General features: G+C 39.6%; 1 protein-coding gene across 1 annotated transcript in view; it reads right to left on the bottom strand.

Annotated features, from left to right (window-relative positions):
* UBE2G1 (ubiquitin conjugating enzyme E2 G1) overlaps positions 1 to 10836 on the bottom strand; it is a 107197-nt gene that overhangs the window by 95745 nt on the left and 616 nt on the right. The gene's annotated exons all lie outside the window — the stretch shown is intronic.

Below are 10836 nucleotides of genomic sequence, written 5' to 3'. Positions count from 1 at the left end.
ACAATCCATACATACATCAATTGTGTAAAGCACATTTGTACATTCATTGCCCCTCTTTTCCCTCCTTAAACAGAATTTTGCAGCCCAGCATTTTTTAAAGATCTTCCACCTTCGGTGTTCAACTTTTGCAAGTACTGTTTCCTCATTAGTTCATCATATATTCCAACCACACTGAACTATTTCCAGCGCAAGCTTTCTCTGTCTTGTTCATTGTCCTCCCTCAGCCATAAAGACTCTTCCATTTCCATATGATCAGATTTTACAGTCTTTTTAAAGTCAGGCCTTACACCACACCACCATCCCCTTTCTCAAAGCCCTCAATGAACCAGACGAGTGGAAATGGGCTTTTGCGAACACCATGAAAGCAGCTTTGGTGTGGAACTTCGGTTTTCTACAAACTTCAAGTTCCTGGGATACAAACAGCATCTTACTCATTGGGTATCCCTATAAGCACACAAACTTATAGGGATACACAATACACCAAATACACAGAAGGTGTGCTGGAATTCTCTGACATTATACCTAAAACTGTCTACTTTTCAAATAAGTTTACAACTTTGACTAGAGCCCCAGGTCACTATGGTAAAAGGTTCCCTTTTCATCAGCAGGCAGAGCCAATCTTTGCCAGCAGCTCCCGCCGATATTCATCAGGGTTTGGAGAAATTAATAAAATCTCTAAATCTCAGTTCCCTTATCTCCAAAGGTTCTAATATTTAACTCAAAGATTGCTTTAAGAACTGAATGTAAGTAAGCACAGAGGGAAGGTCCTAGGATCACAAAGCAAATGTAGCGGGTAGCCAAATGATTTCCTTTCCCTTCTGCCACCTTGCCTCCTTTAAATAAATTTACACATCCATGAAGTGTGTGTGTGGGAGGCGTCCGTGTCCTTTTTATAAATATAATTATAAATTGCTGTCATCCATAAGGCTATTTTCTGGGAATTTTTTTTATTATTTATAATTTCAACAGAGTTGTCTCTCAAAAACATTTTATTTTAAATGTGTCAACTTTACATTTGTCATGCAAAGTATTTTCAATTAGTTTCCTGTATAGCTGATAAATGCAAATATTTGTTTAAAACCATATAACCTAATGCTCTTTAAAAAAGTGACATCTTGATTCTGCTGTGACTAAATATAGTCTTCTTATGAAGCTTTCCTCCAGCTCCTTGGACTCCCCCCCCATAATTAATCATTCCTTCCTCAGTACTATGCTGTGTTCCTTGAATATTTGTACATGCACTTATACTGTAGTAGTGCTTTGCTTAAATGTCCATTAACCCCTACAAAGTGTAGCACCTAAAGCTAGAGATACTAAATCAATTACCGTATATACTCGAGTATAAACCAGTCCGAATATCAGCCAAGGCACCTAATTTTACCACAAACACTGTATTTAAAAATGTGCTAAAAATAATAAAAATAAAGTAACGTGCTGAAAAACTCAGCTTATACACGAGTATATATGGTACCTTTTTTTACACCCACACCCAGCATTTCTCAATCAACTGCATAAGGTCTCACAATAAATGGATTTCTAATTTTATTTTATTGTAAATTACATGAATGCTTACAAACCATCAACTTTATATTCAACAATTCATACACGTTTTGCTTCATCTCATTCATGGCAATCCTCTCATTGTAACATCACTTATTCCACACTTCCTCCCATGTTTCCTGTTCCCATTTCCTCTCCTTTCCTAACCTTTTGAACTTTGTATTTGCCAAATGTGGGTTGCTGTTCCCATTTATTGTTTGACAGAAAATTGAGCCATAAGGTGGGTCCAGTTCCACACCTGAAGGATGACTAAAAGCCACAGTCTCAGGGGTTCCCCCAGTCTCTAACTGACCAGGAAACTGGGTCTCTTTTATGATTTTGAATTTTGTTACACATTTTCTCCCACTCTATCCAGGGTGTTCTAATATGATCCCTTTCAGAGCAGTTAGAAATAGAAGCTGGGCACCATGCAGTTCTGGTCCCAGAGTTGTGGAGACTGATAGTTGTGTGATCCATTACCAGAGGTCCTCAAACTTTTTAAACAGGGGACCAGTTCACTGTCCCTCAGACCCATTGGTGGGCTGGACTATAGTTTAAAAAAAAAAAAACTATGAACAAATTCCCGTGTATACTGCACATATTTTATTTTGAAGTAAAAAAACAAAAAGGGCAAAAACACAGGGCAAGCTGGATAAATGTCCTCGGAGGGCCGCATGTGGCCCGCGGGCCATAGTTTGAGGATGCCTGCATTAGACGATGAACTAATTGCTTAAACTAATTGTATCTAGGCCTCTTCAATTTTCATCACTCTTCTTCCATCCTGACTGGTGAAAGCAATAGCTGCACCTCTGATGCCCCACTCAAAAGCTTTAGACCTGAGTCGCTACTCACCAAAAGTAAGACATAGAGCCGCATTATCTTTGTGGACCATGTTAGAAAAATTTACCTTGTTGCCCGCCCCCCCGCCCCCAGCTCAGTAAATAACCTTTTCTTGCATTTTCCAAATGACAACACAAGAAGCTTAAATGAGCACTATTCTTTTTAATTAAGATGGCATTTCTAACTCAAAATACATAATTCTCTATAATTTAACTCTCTATACAGTTTGTTCTGTGAGAGTATTAATATGCTAACTATGCTGCTTGGTTTGAACTATGTTTAAAATATTTCTCTACTCAACAATTTGATAGAATGCTTTGGCTACAGGTAACCTTTTAAAAATGTTTTATTCTAAAATAAAGATCCATAGGACAATACCAAAAAAAGTGCCTTGATATCTTCTATACTCTTGGCCCCATTCCTCCCGTGCTAATGTACATAACTATAGTACAGTATCCAATCCAATACACTGACACTGTTAACAATCAATGCAGATTGAGTATTTCATCACCTACTCAGATTTCACCATTCACTCGTGTGTATGCATAGCTCTATTGTTATCTATTTGCAAACTTGTGTAAACACAATCAAGAGAGAAAAACCCTTCCATCACCACAAACCTCTCATGCTACTATTTCACTGCTGCAGCGCTCCAGCCACAATTCCCTGAAGTCACTAATCTCTCCATTTCTATCATTTTGTCTTTGAATGTTTTACAAATAGAGTATACAACTTTTTGTGATATGTTTTAAACAACATAATTCACCAAGATATTTCAAGTTGTTCTGTGCATAGTTTGTTCCTTTTGCTACTAATTATTTGGCATGTATTAACCATAAGCTTGTTGAAGGGTATTTAAAGTTTCTCCAGCTTGCATGTACTAATAAAGCTATTAGGAATATTTGTATACAGGTTTTATATGCTAAACAAATAATCAGTGCTGAATTACATGAAAAAGAATGGAGCATCAAAATTGAGACTTATTAACAACCTACAAAATATATAGTTGACATAGCTTTGCATGTCCAAAATGACAGTGACTTGAGTACTTACAGATGACAGTTAAAAGACGACCATTAAGGGTTATGCTGAACATGACCAAAAGAAAAAAAATGCCTTGCCCTGGAGTCAATGTTGACTCAGAGCGACCCCCTGTGTGTTTCTAAGACTAGACAGTTTGCAGGAGTAGTCAGTCTTGCAGAACGCAGGGATCTCAGCCCAACTCTTTTTTGCCTATAGGTTCACCATGAGTCCCAATCAACTTAAAAGCTGTGGGTTTGGCGATTTCAAAATGGAGGAGTCTCTGAGTGGTACAAAGTTTAGGTGACCCCAGTTGCTAACCCAAAGATTGGATATATAGGGTTGTTGTGAGATGGAATCAGAGTGGCTTGGAAGAAAGGCCTGACAATTTACTTCCAGAAAAAAATCAACCACTGAAAATTCTATTGAACACTGTTGTCCTAGTTTGACACAAGAGTTTACCAGGAGTCAGAAACAACTTGACAGCAACTGAGTTTTCGGTTTTGTTTTTAAACTAGTAAAAACACACAAGGCTAAAGGCCAAAAAAACAAAAAGAGCAGAAGCCACTTTTTTCTCTAAGTTAATTTGAAATTAATATAAAACAAATAAAAGGAAAAACACTTCCCCTTACACAAATAAACTGCTTGCAAAGGTTCTAAAACAAACTACATAAAAAGAAGTATATGTTTCCAGCATCAGCAATAAATAATTTCCAGTAGTTTCTCTCGGGGGCCAGACTATCAATGCAACAGCACTAATAAAGATTTCAGATTTACTTGTAGAAACTTATCTTTCACTAGAGGAAAAAAAAAAAAGTAAAACACTGTATTTTAAATTAAATATCTTATTTATTAGAAATGCACTTAATTCTTTACTCTTTCATTTTCTGTTCATACTACTAATTTTAAGTCCATTATCAAAATTTGGGAAAAAGGTTTAATTTTCTTAGTTGTACTTCTCTGCACCTAAAATGCCATCATCAATCAATATAACTACTCTGTGTCTTGCCAGACTGTTTTCATAAACACACTTGTTTTCTTTTCTGAAAATTAACCTAAATTTTATTTCCTAAGAATCAATGAAAGATGACATCAAGACAGGCCACGGGACGTCCATCTAACATTCTAAATTCTAACAAAAATGTATTTCAATACAGGTAATTAAGGAAATGGCAAAAGTTGACAGTTCAAACTCCCCAGCTACTCCCTGGGGAACAAATATATAGCAGTCTACTTCCATAAAACTGTAGTCTTGGAAGCCCTCTGAGGCAGTATTACTCTGACATTCAGGGTTGCCATCAGTCAGAAGTGATTCCCCAGCAAAGGGTTTGCTAAGTTTCTGTGTTGTTTTTTGCTGTGGTTAAATGGAAGCAAGCCCATTAAAACAAAAGAACATTTAATAGCTTGCAGGCTTTTTGCAAGGACAGGGCCAGACTATAACAACATAAATCAGCATACCACTACCCACCCCTCTTCTCCAATTCTACACAGAGGTGTCCCAGACCAAGAACCCTAGGATTGAAATTCACAGAGCAGTACCGCTTCAGTAGAGGAAAGGAAGTACCATATGTACTCGTGTATATGCCGAGTTTTCCTGCACATTTTTATGCAGTTTTGTGGTAAAATTAGGTGCCTCAGCTGATATTCTGGTCGGTTTATACTCGAGTGTGTACGGTAGTCAAAAGACAAGACAGTGGAAGTCACGGATTAACTGAAAGGTAGAGTTCAAGCCCACCAGCTGCTCCATGAGGGAAAAATGTGGAAGGAAACTTTTATAAAAATGAAATCCACCGTCAGAACGCATTCTGATTCATAGTGACTTTGTAGGGCAGAGGGAAACTGCTCTAGAGGGTTTCTGAGACTGGATCAGCCTCATCTGTCACCAAAGGAGTGGCTAGTGGGTTTGAGTTGCCTCCAGTTAGCAGTCCAGGCGAGCCCACTGTGCCACCAAGGTTCCTTTCTCTCAAGATCACAAACTTGGAAATCCTCAGGAGCAGTTCTATTCTGTCCCGTAGGGTCACTGTGAGTTGGAATCAATTTTGATAGCAAAAAGGTTTGGCTCCCCCCCTCCCCCCACAGTATTATCAGGTTTTCCACATTAGATATCACTCTATTAATAATCAAAGCATCTAACGATATACCTATATACTTCAGTTTAAGCAGAGTTTTTTCAGCACATTAAATGATGTTTTTGTGGTAAAATTAGGTGCCTCGACAGATATTGAAGTCAGCTTATACTCGAGTATATAAGGAAACTATATAGTAAAACTATACTTTGGTGCTACTTTTAAAAAATAAACACTATATACCAATATATCAATAAACAAGTAACTACAATCAGTGTTTACTCCAATATTTTAATACACATTCAATTATATATGTAGAAAGGTCATTCACCACACCAAAAGTATATGTATGTTTCATTCTAAGGTATTTTACTTATAGAAAATTAAGATATGTTTACAAAAAATTGAATTTCATTATTTTATCAAAAAGTTTAAGCCCCCAATAAAATGATTTTTAAAGGTTTAAATTATAGAAACTACAACTTTAAATATTTTCTAATTAATGTTATCACTAAAAATGTAAGACAATTTTAGATTCTATACATAACACATAAGATGCACTTCACGAAAATGTTCAATTTGTGCTTTCCTGTCAGACATTCAAGGAGCCCTGGTGGCTTTTTGATCCACCAAGATAAGCAGTTCGACACCACTAGCCCGTTCTGCAGAAGGAAAAGAGCCGGGCTTTCTACCCTGCCTTATAAGTTGCTATGAGTAGGCTTTGGCTTGGTGGCAGTTGAGTTTGGTTTATGGTTTGGTCAGACATTCAGTATAATATGTAGTAGTTGCTACATTGCTTCTGCAACAGTATAATGATGCCTATGTATCCAAAAAAGTGCCAAACTAGAAGTTTGGTGCAAAGCAAATTTACTTTTAGACTGTCTCAATTTCTGAATATGTGGGTCAACAACAATGAATAGAATCTGCCGCTACTAGGGTGTGTCCCTGGCTAGCAAATTATTTCCATAGGTTTAAGGTTGTTAATCAGGTTGTTTGTCAGAATGCTGATATATTACAGAATACCTGATCCAAAACAAACCAAACTCACAGTAACTTTTTTTTTAATCATTTTTCGGGGGCTCGTACACAACCCTTATCACAATCCATACATACATACATTGTTTCAAGCACATTTGTGCATTTGTTGCCATCTTCATTCTCAAAACATTTTCTTTCTACTTGAGCTCTTGGTATCAGCTCCTTGTTTTTATCCCCCTCCCTCCCGACTGTAACTCTTTAGAGGAATAGAAAGCCCCATCTTTTTGTTCTCTCAAGGAATGGCTACTGGCTTCAAACTGCTGACCTTGCAGTTAGCAGCCCAACTGATGGTAACCACTATGCCACCAAGTCTCCTAGATAACCAATAGGAAGCATTAAATCTTCCTAACTCATCCTAGAAGAATATTCTTTGAGTCGATGACTAATACATTTCAGCTGCTAAGGAAAACAGCCCCTCACAAAAACCAGAAACAGGGATAGCTGGCAGGAGGGGCCACCAGGAAAAAAAGAAAATAAAGCTTAGAACCCTTTATATAGTATACCTTAGAACCCCCAGTTTCACAATTGCCTTTAGTGCTGCTGTAAATTTTGGCTTCTTGGGCCCCATCAACACATTATTTTTAAGACTCTCCAGTTGATTCACTCAACACACATACCCAATTCATTACAGTAACCTGCTTACAGGAATAGCCAGGGAGTTGCAGGCTTTGGAACTTTCCAGATTACCGTATATACTCAAATATGAGCTGACCCAAAGATCTGTCGACGCACCTACCACGAAAACTGCATTAAAAATGTGCTGGAAAACTTGGCTTATACACAATTATCAAGATTTCTACAGCAAACAAAAGTTCCATTATTCTTATTGCATATATTCTACTACTTCCAGAATGACAGATGCCTACAAAAGCTTAACTAATGAAAACTGTGTTCTGAAATGTCCTTTAAAAAAAAACAAAAACCTTTATTCCACATAAATGCTTCTTGGTTAAACCCAAAATCAATCACCAGTGAGTGAGCTGATTCCAAACTGAAACGACCCCACACAGGGTTTCTAAGACTGTAAACCTTTAAGGAGCAAGACTGATAACTTAAAAAAAAACAACAAAAAACTCATGGCCATTGAGTGGATTCCTACTCATAGCCACCATATAGGACAGGCAGAAGTGACCCTGTGGATTTCTGAGATTAACTCTACAGGAGTAGAAAATCTAGTCTTTCTCCTGGTGGTTTTAAACTACTATCTTGTGGTTAACAGCCTCAGGCATAACCACCACTAAGCCTAGGATAGGGGAAAAGTGTAATTAAATTAATCCAAAATTTTTTGCCTCTGGGTTAACTGCCAACACCAAAACCCTTATTAAGCACTATTTTCAGTTTACGGTATTAAATTCAAAGGTATTTTCCCTGATTCTACAGAATAATGGCCTTACACTGGCGATGGCTGAAATGGACTTTGTATGATCATCTTAAGAATCTCACAATAAATTGATGTGTGTATGGATTGGGATAACAGTTGTATGATCCCCTAATAAAATGTTAAAAAAAACAAAAAAAGAATCTCACAATAGTCGTTAACAGCAAAAGATTCTGAACTTGAAATCAGTATTAACACATAGGCAAAATGCTCAGTCCAATGTTTGGCAAATGTTATCCTCAGTAAATTCTACACATATAAATCTACATACCAAAATCTCCCTGAAATTACATTAAAAAATGACAATTATTTCTGGTAAAACACACAAAAGCAATTTGAGGTCAGAATTATGAAAAGACATTTTTAATCACTGTACCTTTTTTCTCTGCACTTTTAATCACTTTTGGAGAGTTGCTCCTTGTGTCACAAAATTTCTTAGCACTTAATGCAAAAATGGAATAACTATTCAATTTGCAAAGAAATAAGTCACTCCAATAAGTGGCAAAGAAAAATACAAAACATCTAATTGCATGTTCTTTCTTTCTTCACTATAGCCATTACTCACTAATACTCATTCTCACTAAGCCAGACACCTTACTTAAAACCCCTGAGTTTTCCCCTGGACTGCTTTTAACCCGCATAAGAGGTTGGCAAAGCAGGCACTTTTGGTGGTCACAGTGCATGTGTACCACTGGCATCTAGTGGGTAAGGCCAAGAACACTGTTAACCATCCCCTACACAAAGAAACCTGGTCCAAAATGCCTGTAATGTCAAGACTGAGAAACTCTGCAAACCAAAGAGCCATTTTCACAACTCTGGAAGCATCCAGGTTCTTTATAAAGTTACAATCTCCACATAAGCAAAAGAAGTACAATCTAGGGCTGGCAGGCTAGGGCTCAATAAATGTAGCCACTGTTGACCATTGTTGTACATTTTTGAAATTCTAGAAGCTGGAATGACTTACAGGTTTGCCTGTCAAATTCACTTCAAGGTCTTTAGAGCACTTATTATTAAATGCTCCAAAAGTTCTCTAAATGATTTCAAGAGATTACAGTTTACCACTCACATCTGAAGAACCAAAAAGCTCAAACACTAATACAATAGGGCCTTTATTTTATGTTGTACTTATCATCTTTTGAGTACACTTAATATTTTTTACATTTCACCTAATAAAATGGCTTGCCTTATTATGTTATACATTTGGGGCATGCTAAAGTACTTCAACATTTTCAAAAATTTAAGATTAGTTCTACCATTTCTAATCAAGAAGGCACATTAATCTAACTTTATAATAAGACTTTAAAAATTACAAACAAAATCATTCTTCTAATCTTAAAGGACATTTTAGTGTGTTCTATCAGAAGGCCAACCATTATTATTACAGAAATTTTCAGAGGCATTTTAATTTTATTTGAGATCAGTCTTGGTAAAAAAAAAAAAAAAGGAAGTAAAACTGAATCAAGTGTCTATCAAAATCTAGAGATGTTTGACAAGTAGCTGGAAGGTATTTTTAAAATACTGCTCCTGCTAAATACGTTTACTGATCGAATTTCATCTCATTTTCTTAATACTGACTTCTGTTACATCTTTTAGAATGTTTATCTCCCCAGTGTAAGCGTTCAATACTGCCTTAATACTTCTTAGTACTTTAATACTGCTTAATCACTCCGCAGTAATAAAAACCACTTTGATGAAAAGAATTCTTAGGGAAGCAAAACCGGAAATTCCTTCCTCTAAAACAAACAAAACAACAAAAATAAGATGAGTTTGCAAGCACAAGCTGCAATAAAGGTGCTTCCCTCCTTAATTGTTTTTCCTATTCTTCCGGATGGGTAGTATGTATTCTCAGAAGTTCTACATCCAAGTCACTCCCCCCACTCCACCCCCATCAGGCATCTAGAACTTTAATACTCGTCCAAACCTCCTAACTCATGGTCTAATAATAAACCTAATTATACAATCTGTAACAGCTCCTGACAACCTTTTCCTTATGAAGCCGGAGAAGTGATTGAACTAACACCTCAAACTCTTAGTAAATCTATCTTCAAAAATAGATTTCTTCATTCCAGCCTTTGGCTTCTCCCGAGGACCAAGAGCTCATAGTCAGAGGAGTTGGGGGGTGGCGGGAGTGATGGAAGAGGAGGAGGGGGATCAGCCAGGACTGAGAATGACACACGCTGGGCGTTGGACAGCAGGGATGACTGCTGGCTCATTTCTCTTTAAATCTCGCAGCACGTGGGGCGGCATTGTGAAGCCGCCAACCCACCTCCCCCCTTCCACTCCGCACACGTACGGCCCCAGTGCGCATGCTCCGCGCACACCGTCCTAGCAGAGTAGGAGCCAACCCCCTAAAAAGTCAACCTGGAAGCCGCAAACAGCCCGAGGCCGGGACAAAGGGGGAGGGGGCCGCAGGCACTTCAGGGAAGGCCCACCCGGCCGCCGCCCGACCCACAGCTGCGGCCCGGGCCCGGGGGGTCCGCGGGCCTGCGCAGGAGCCGGAGAGGCTCCGCGCACAAAGCCCCGCGCCAGCGAGCGAGCGGCTCTCCCTCGGCCCGCTCCCCGCTCTCCCCGCGGCGGGAGGCGCAGCCGGCGCCCGTGCCAGGCGGAGGCAGGCGAGGCGGCTGCCCGCACCCTCGCCAGATTCTCATCGCAGCCGCGCGCCCGCCGCCAGGCCGCGGAAGCTGGCGCTTTTGTTGTCGGCCGCAACTCGGCGGAGCCGGCGCTGCCCGGGGAGAAGTTTTGCGCGCCGCACCTACCCCACCGGAGGCCAGTTCCGCTCGCCCACTCTGGGCCCCGCGGCCCGGGCACCCGGCACCCCAGACTTGGGGGATCGGCAGCGGTGCCCAGCCCAGACGCCCCTTCCCGTCCCCAGTGTCCCGCGGCGGCCCCAGCCGCACCTGAGCCCCGGGCTCGCCTCCGGGAAGAGGGTCGGCGCCGCCTGGGGACCCGCAGCCC

Source organism: Echinops telfairi, unplaced genomic scaffold (genome assembly GCF_000313985.2).
Source record: "Echinops telfairi isolate 266 unplaced genomic scaffold, ASM31398v2 ScPeMD7_2010;HRSCAF=2546, whole genome shotgun sequence".
NCBI classification, from domain to species: Eukaryota; Metazoa; Chordata; class Mammalia; order Afrosoricida; family Tenrecidae; genus Echinops; species Echinops telfairi.
This window is presented reverse-complemented; position numbering and strand designations above follow the sequence as displayed.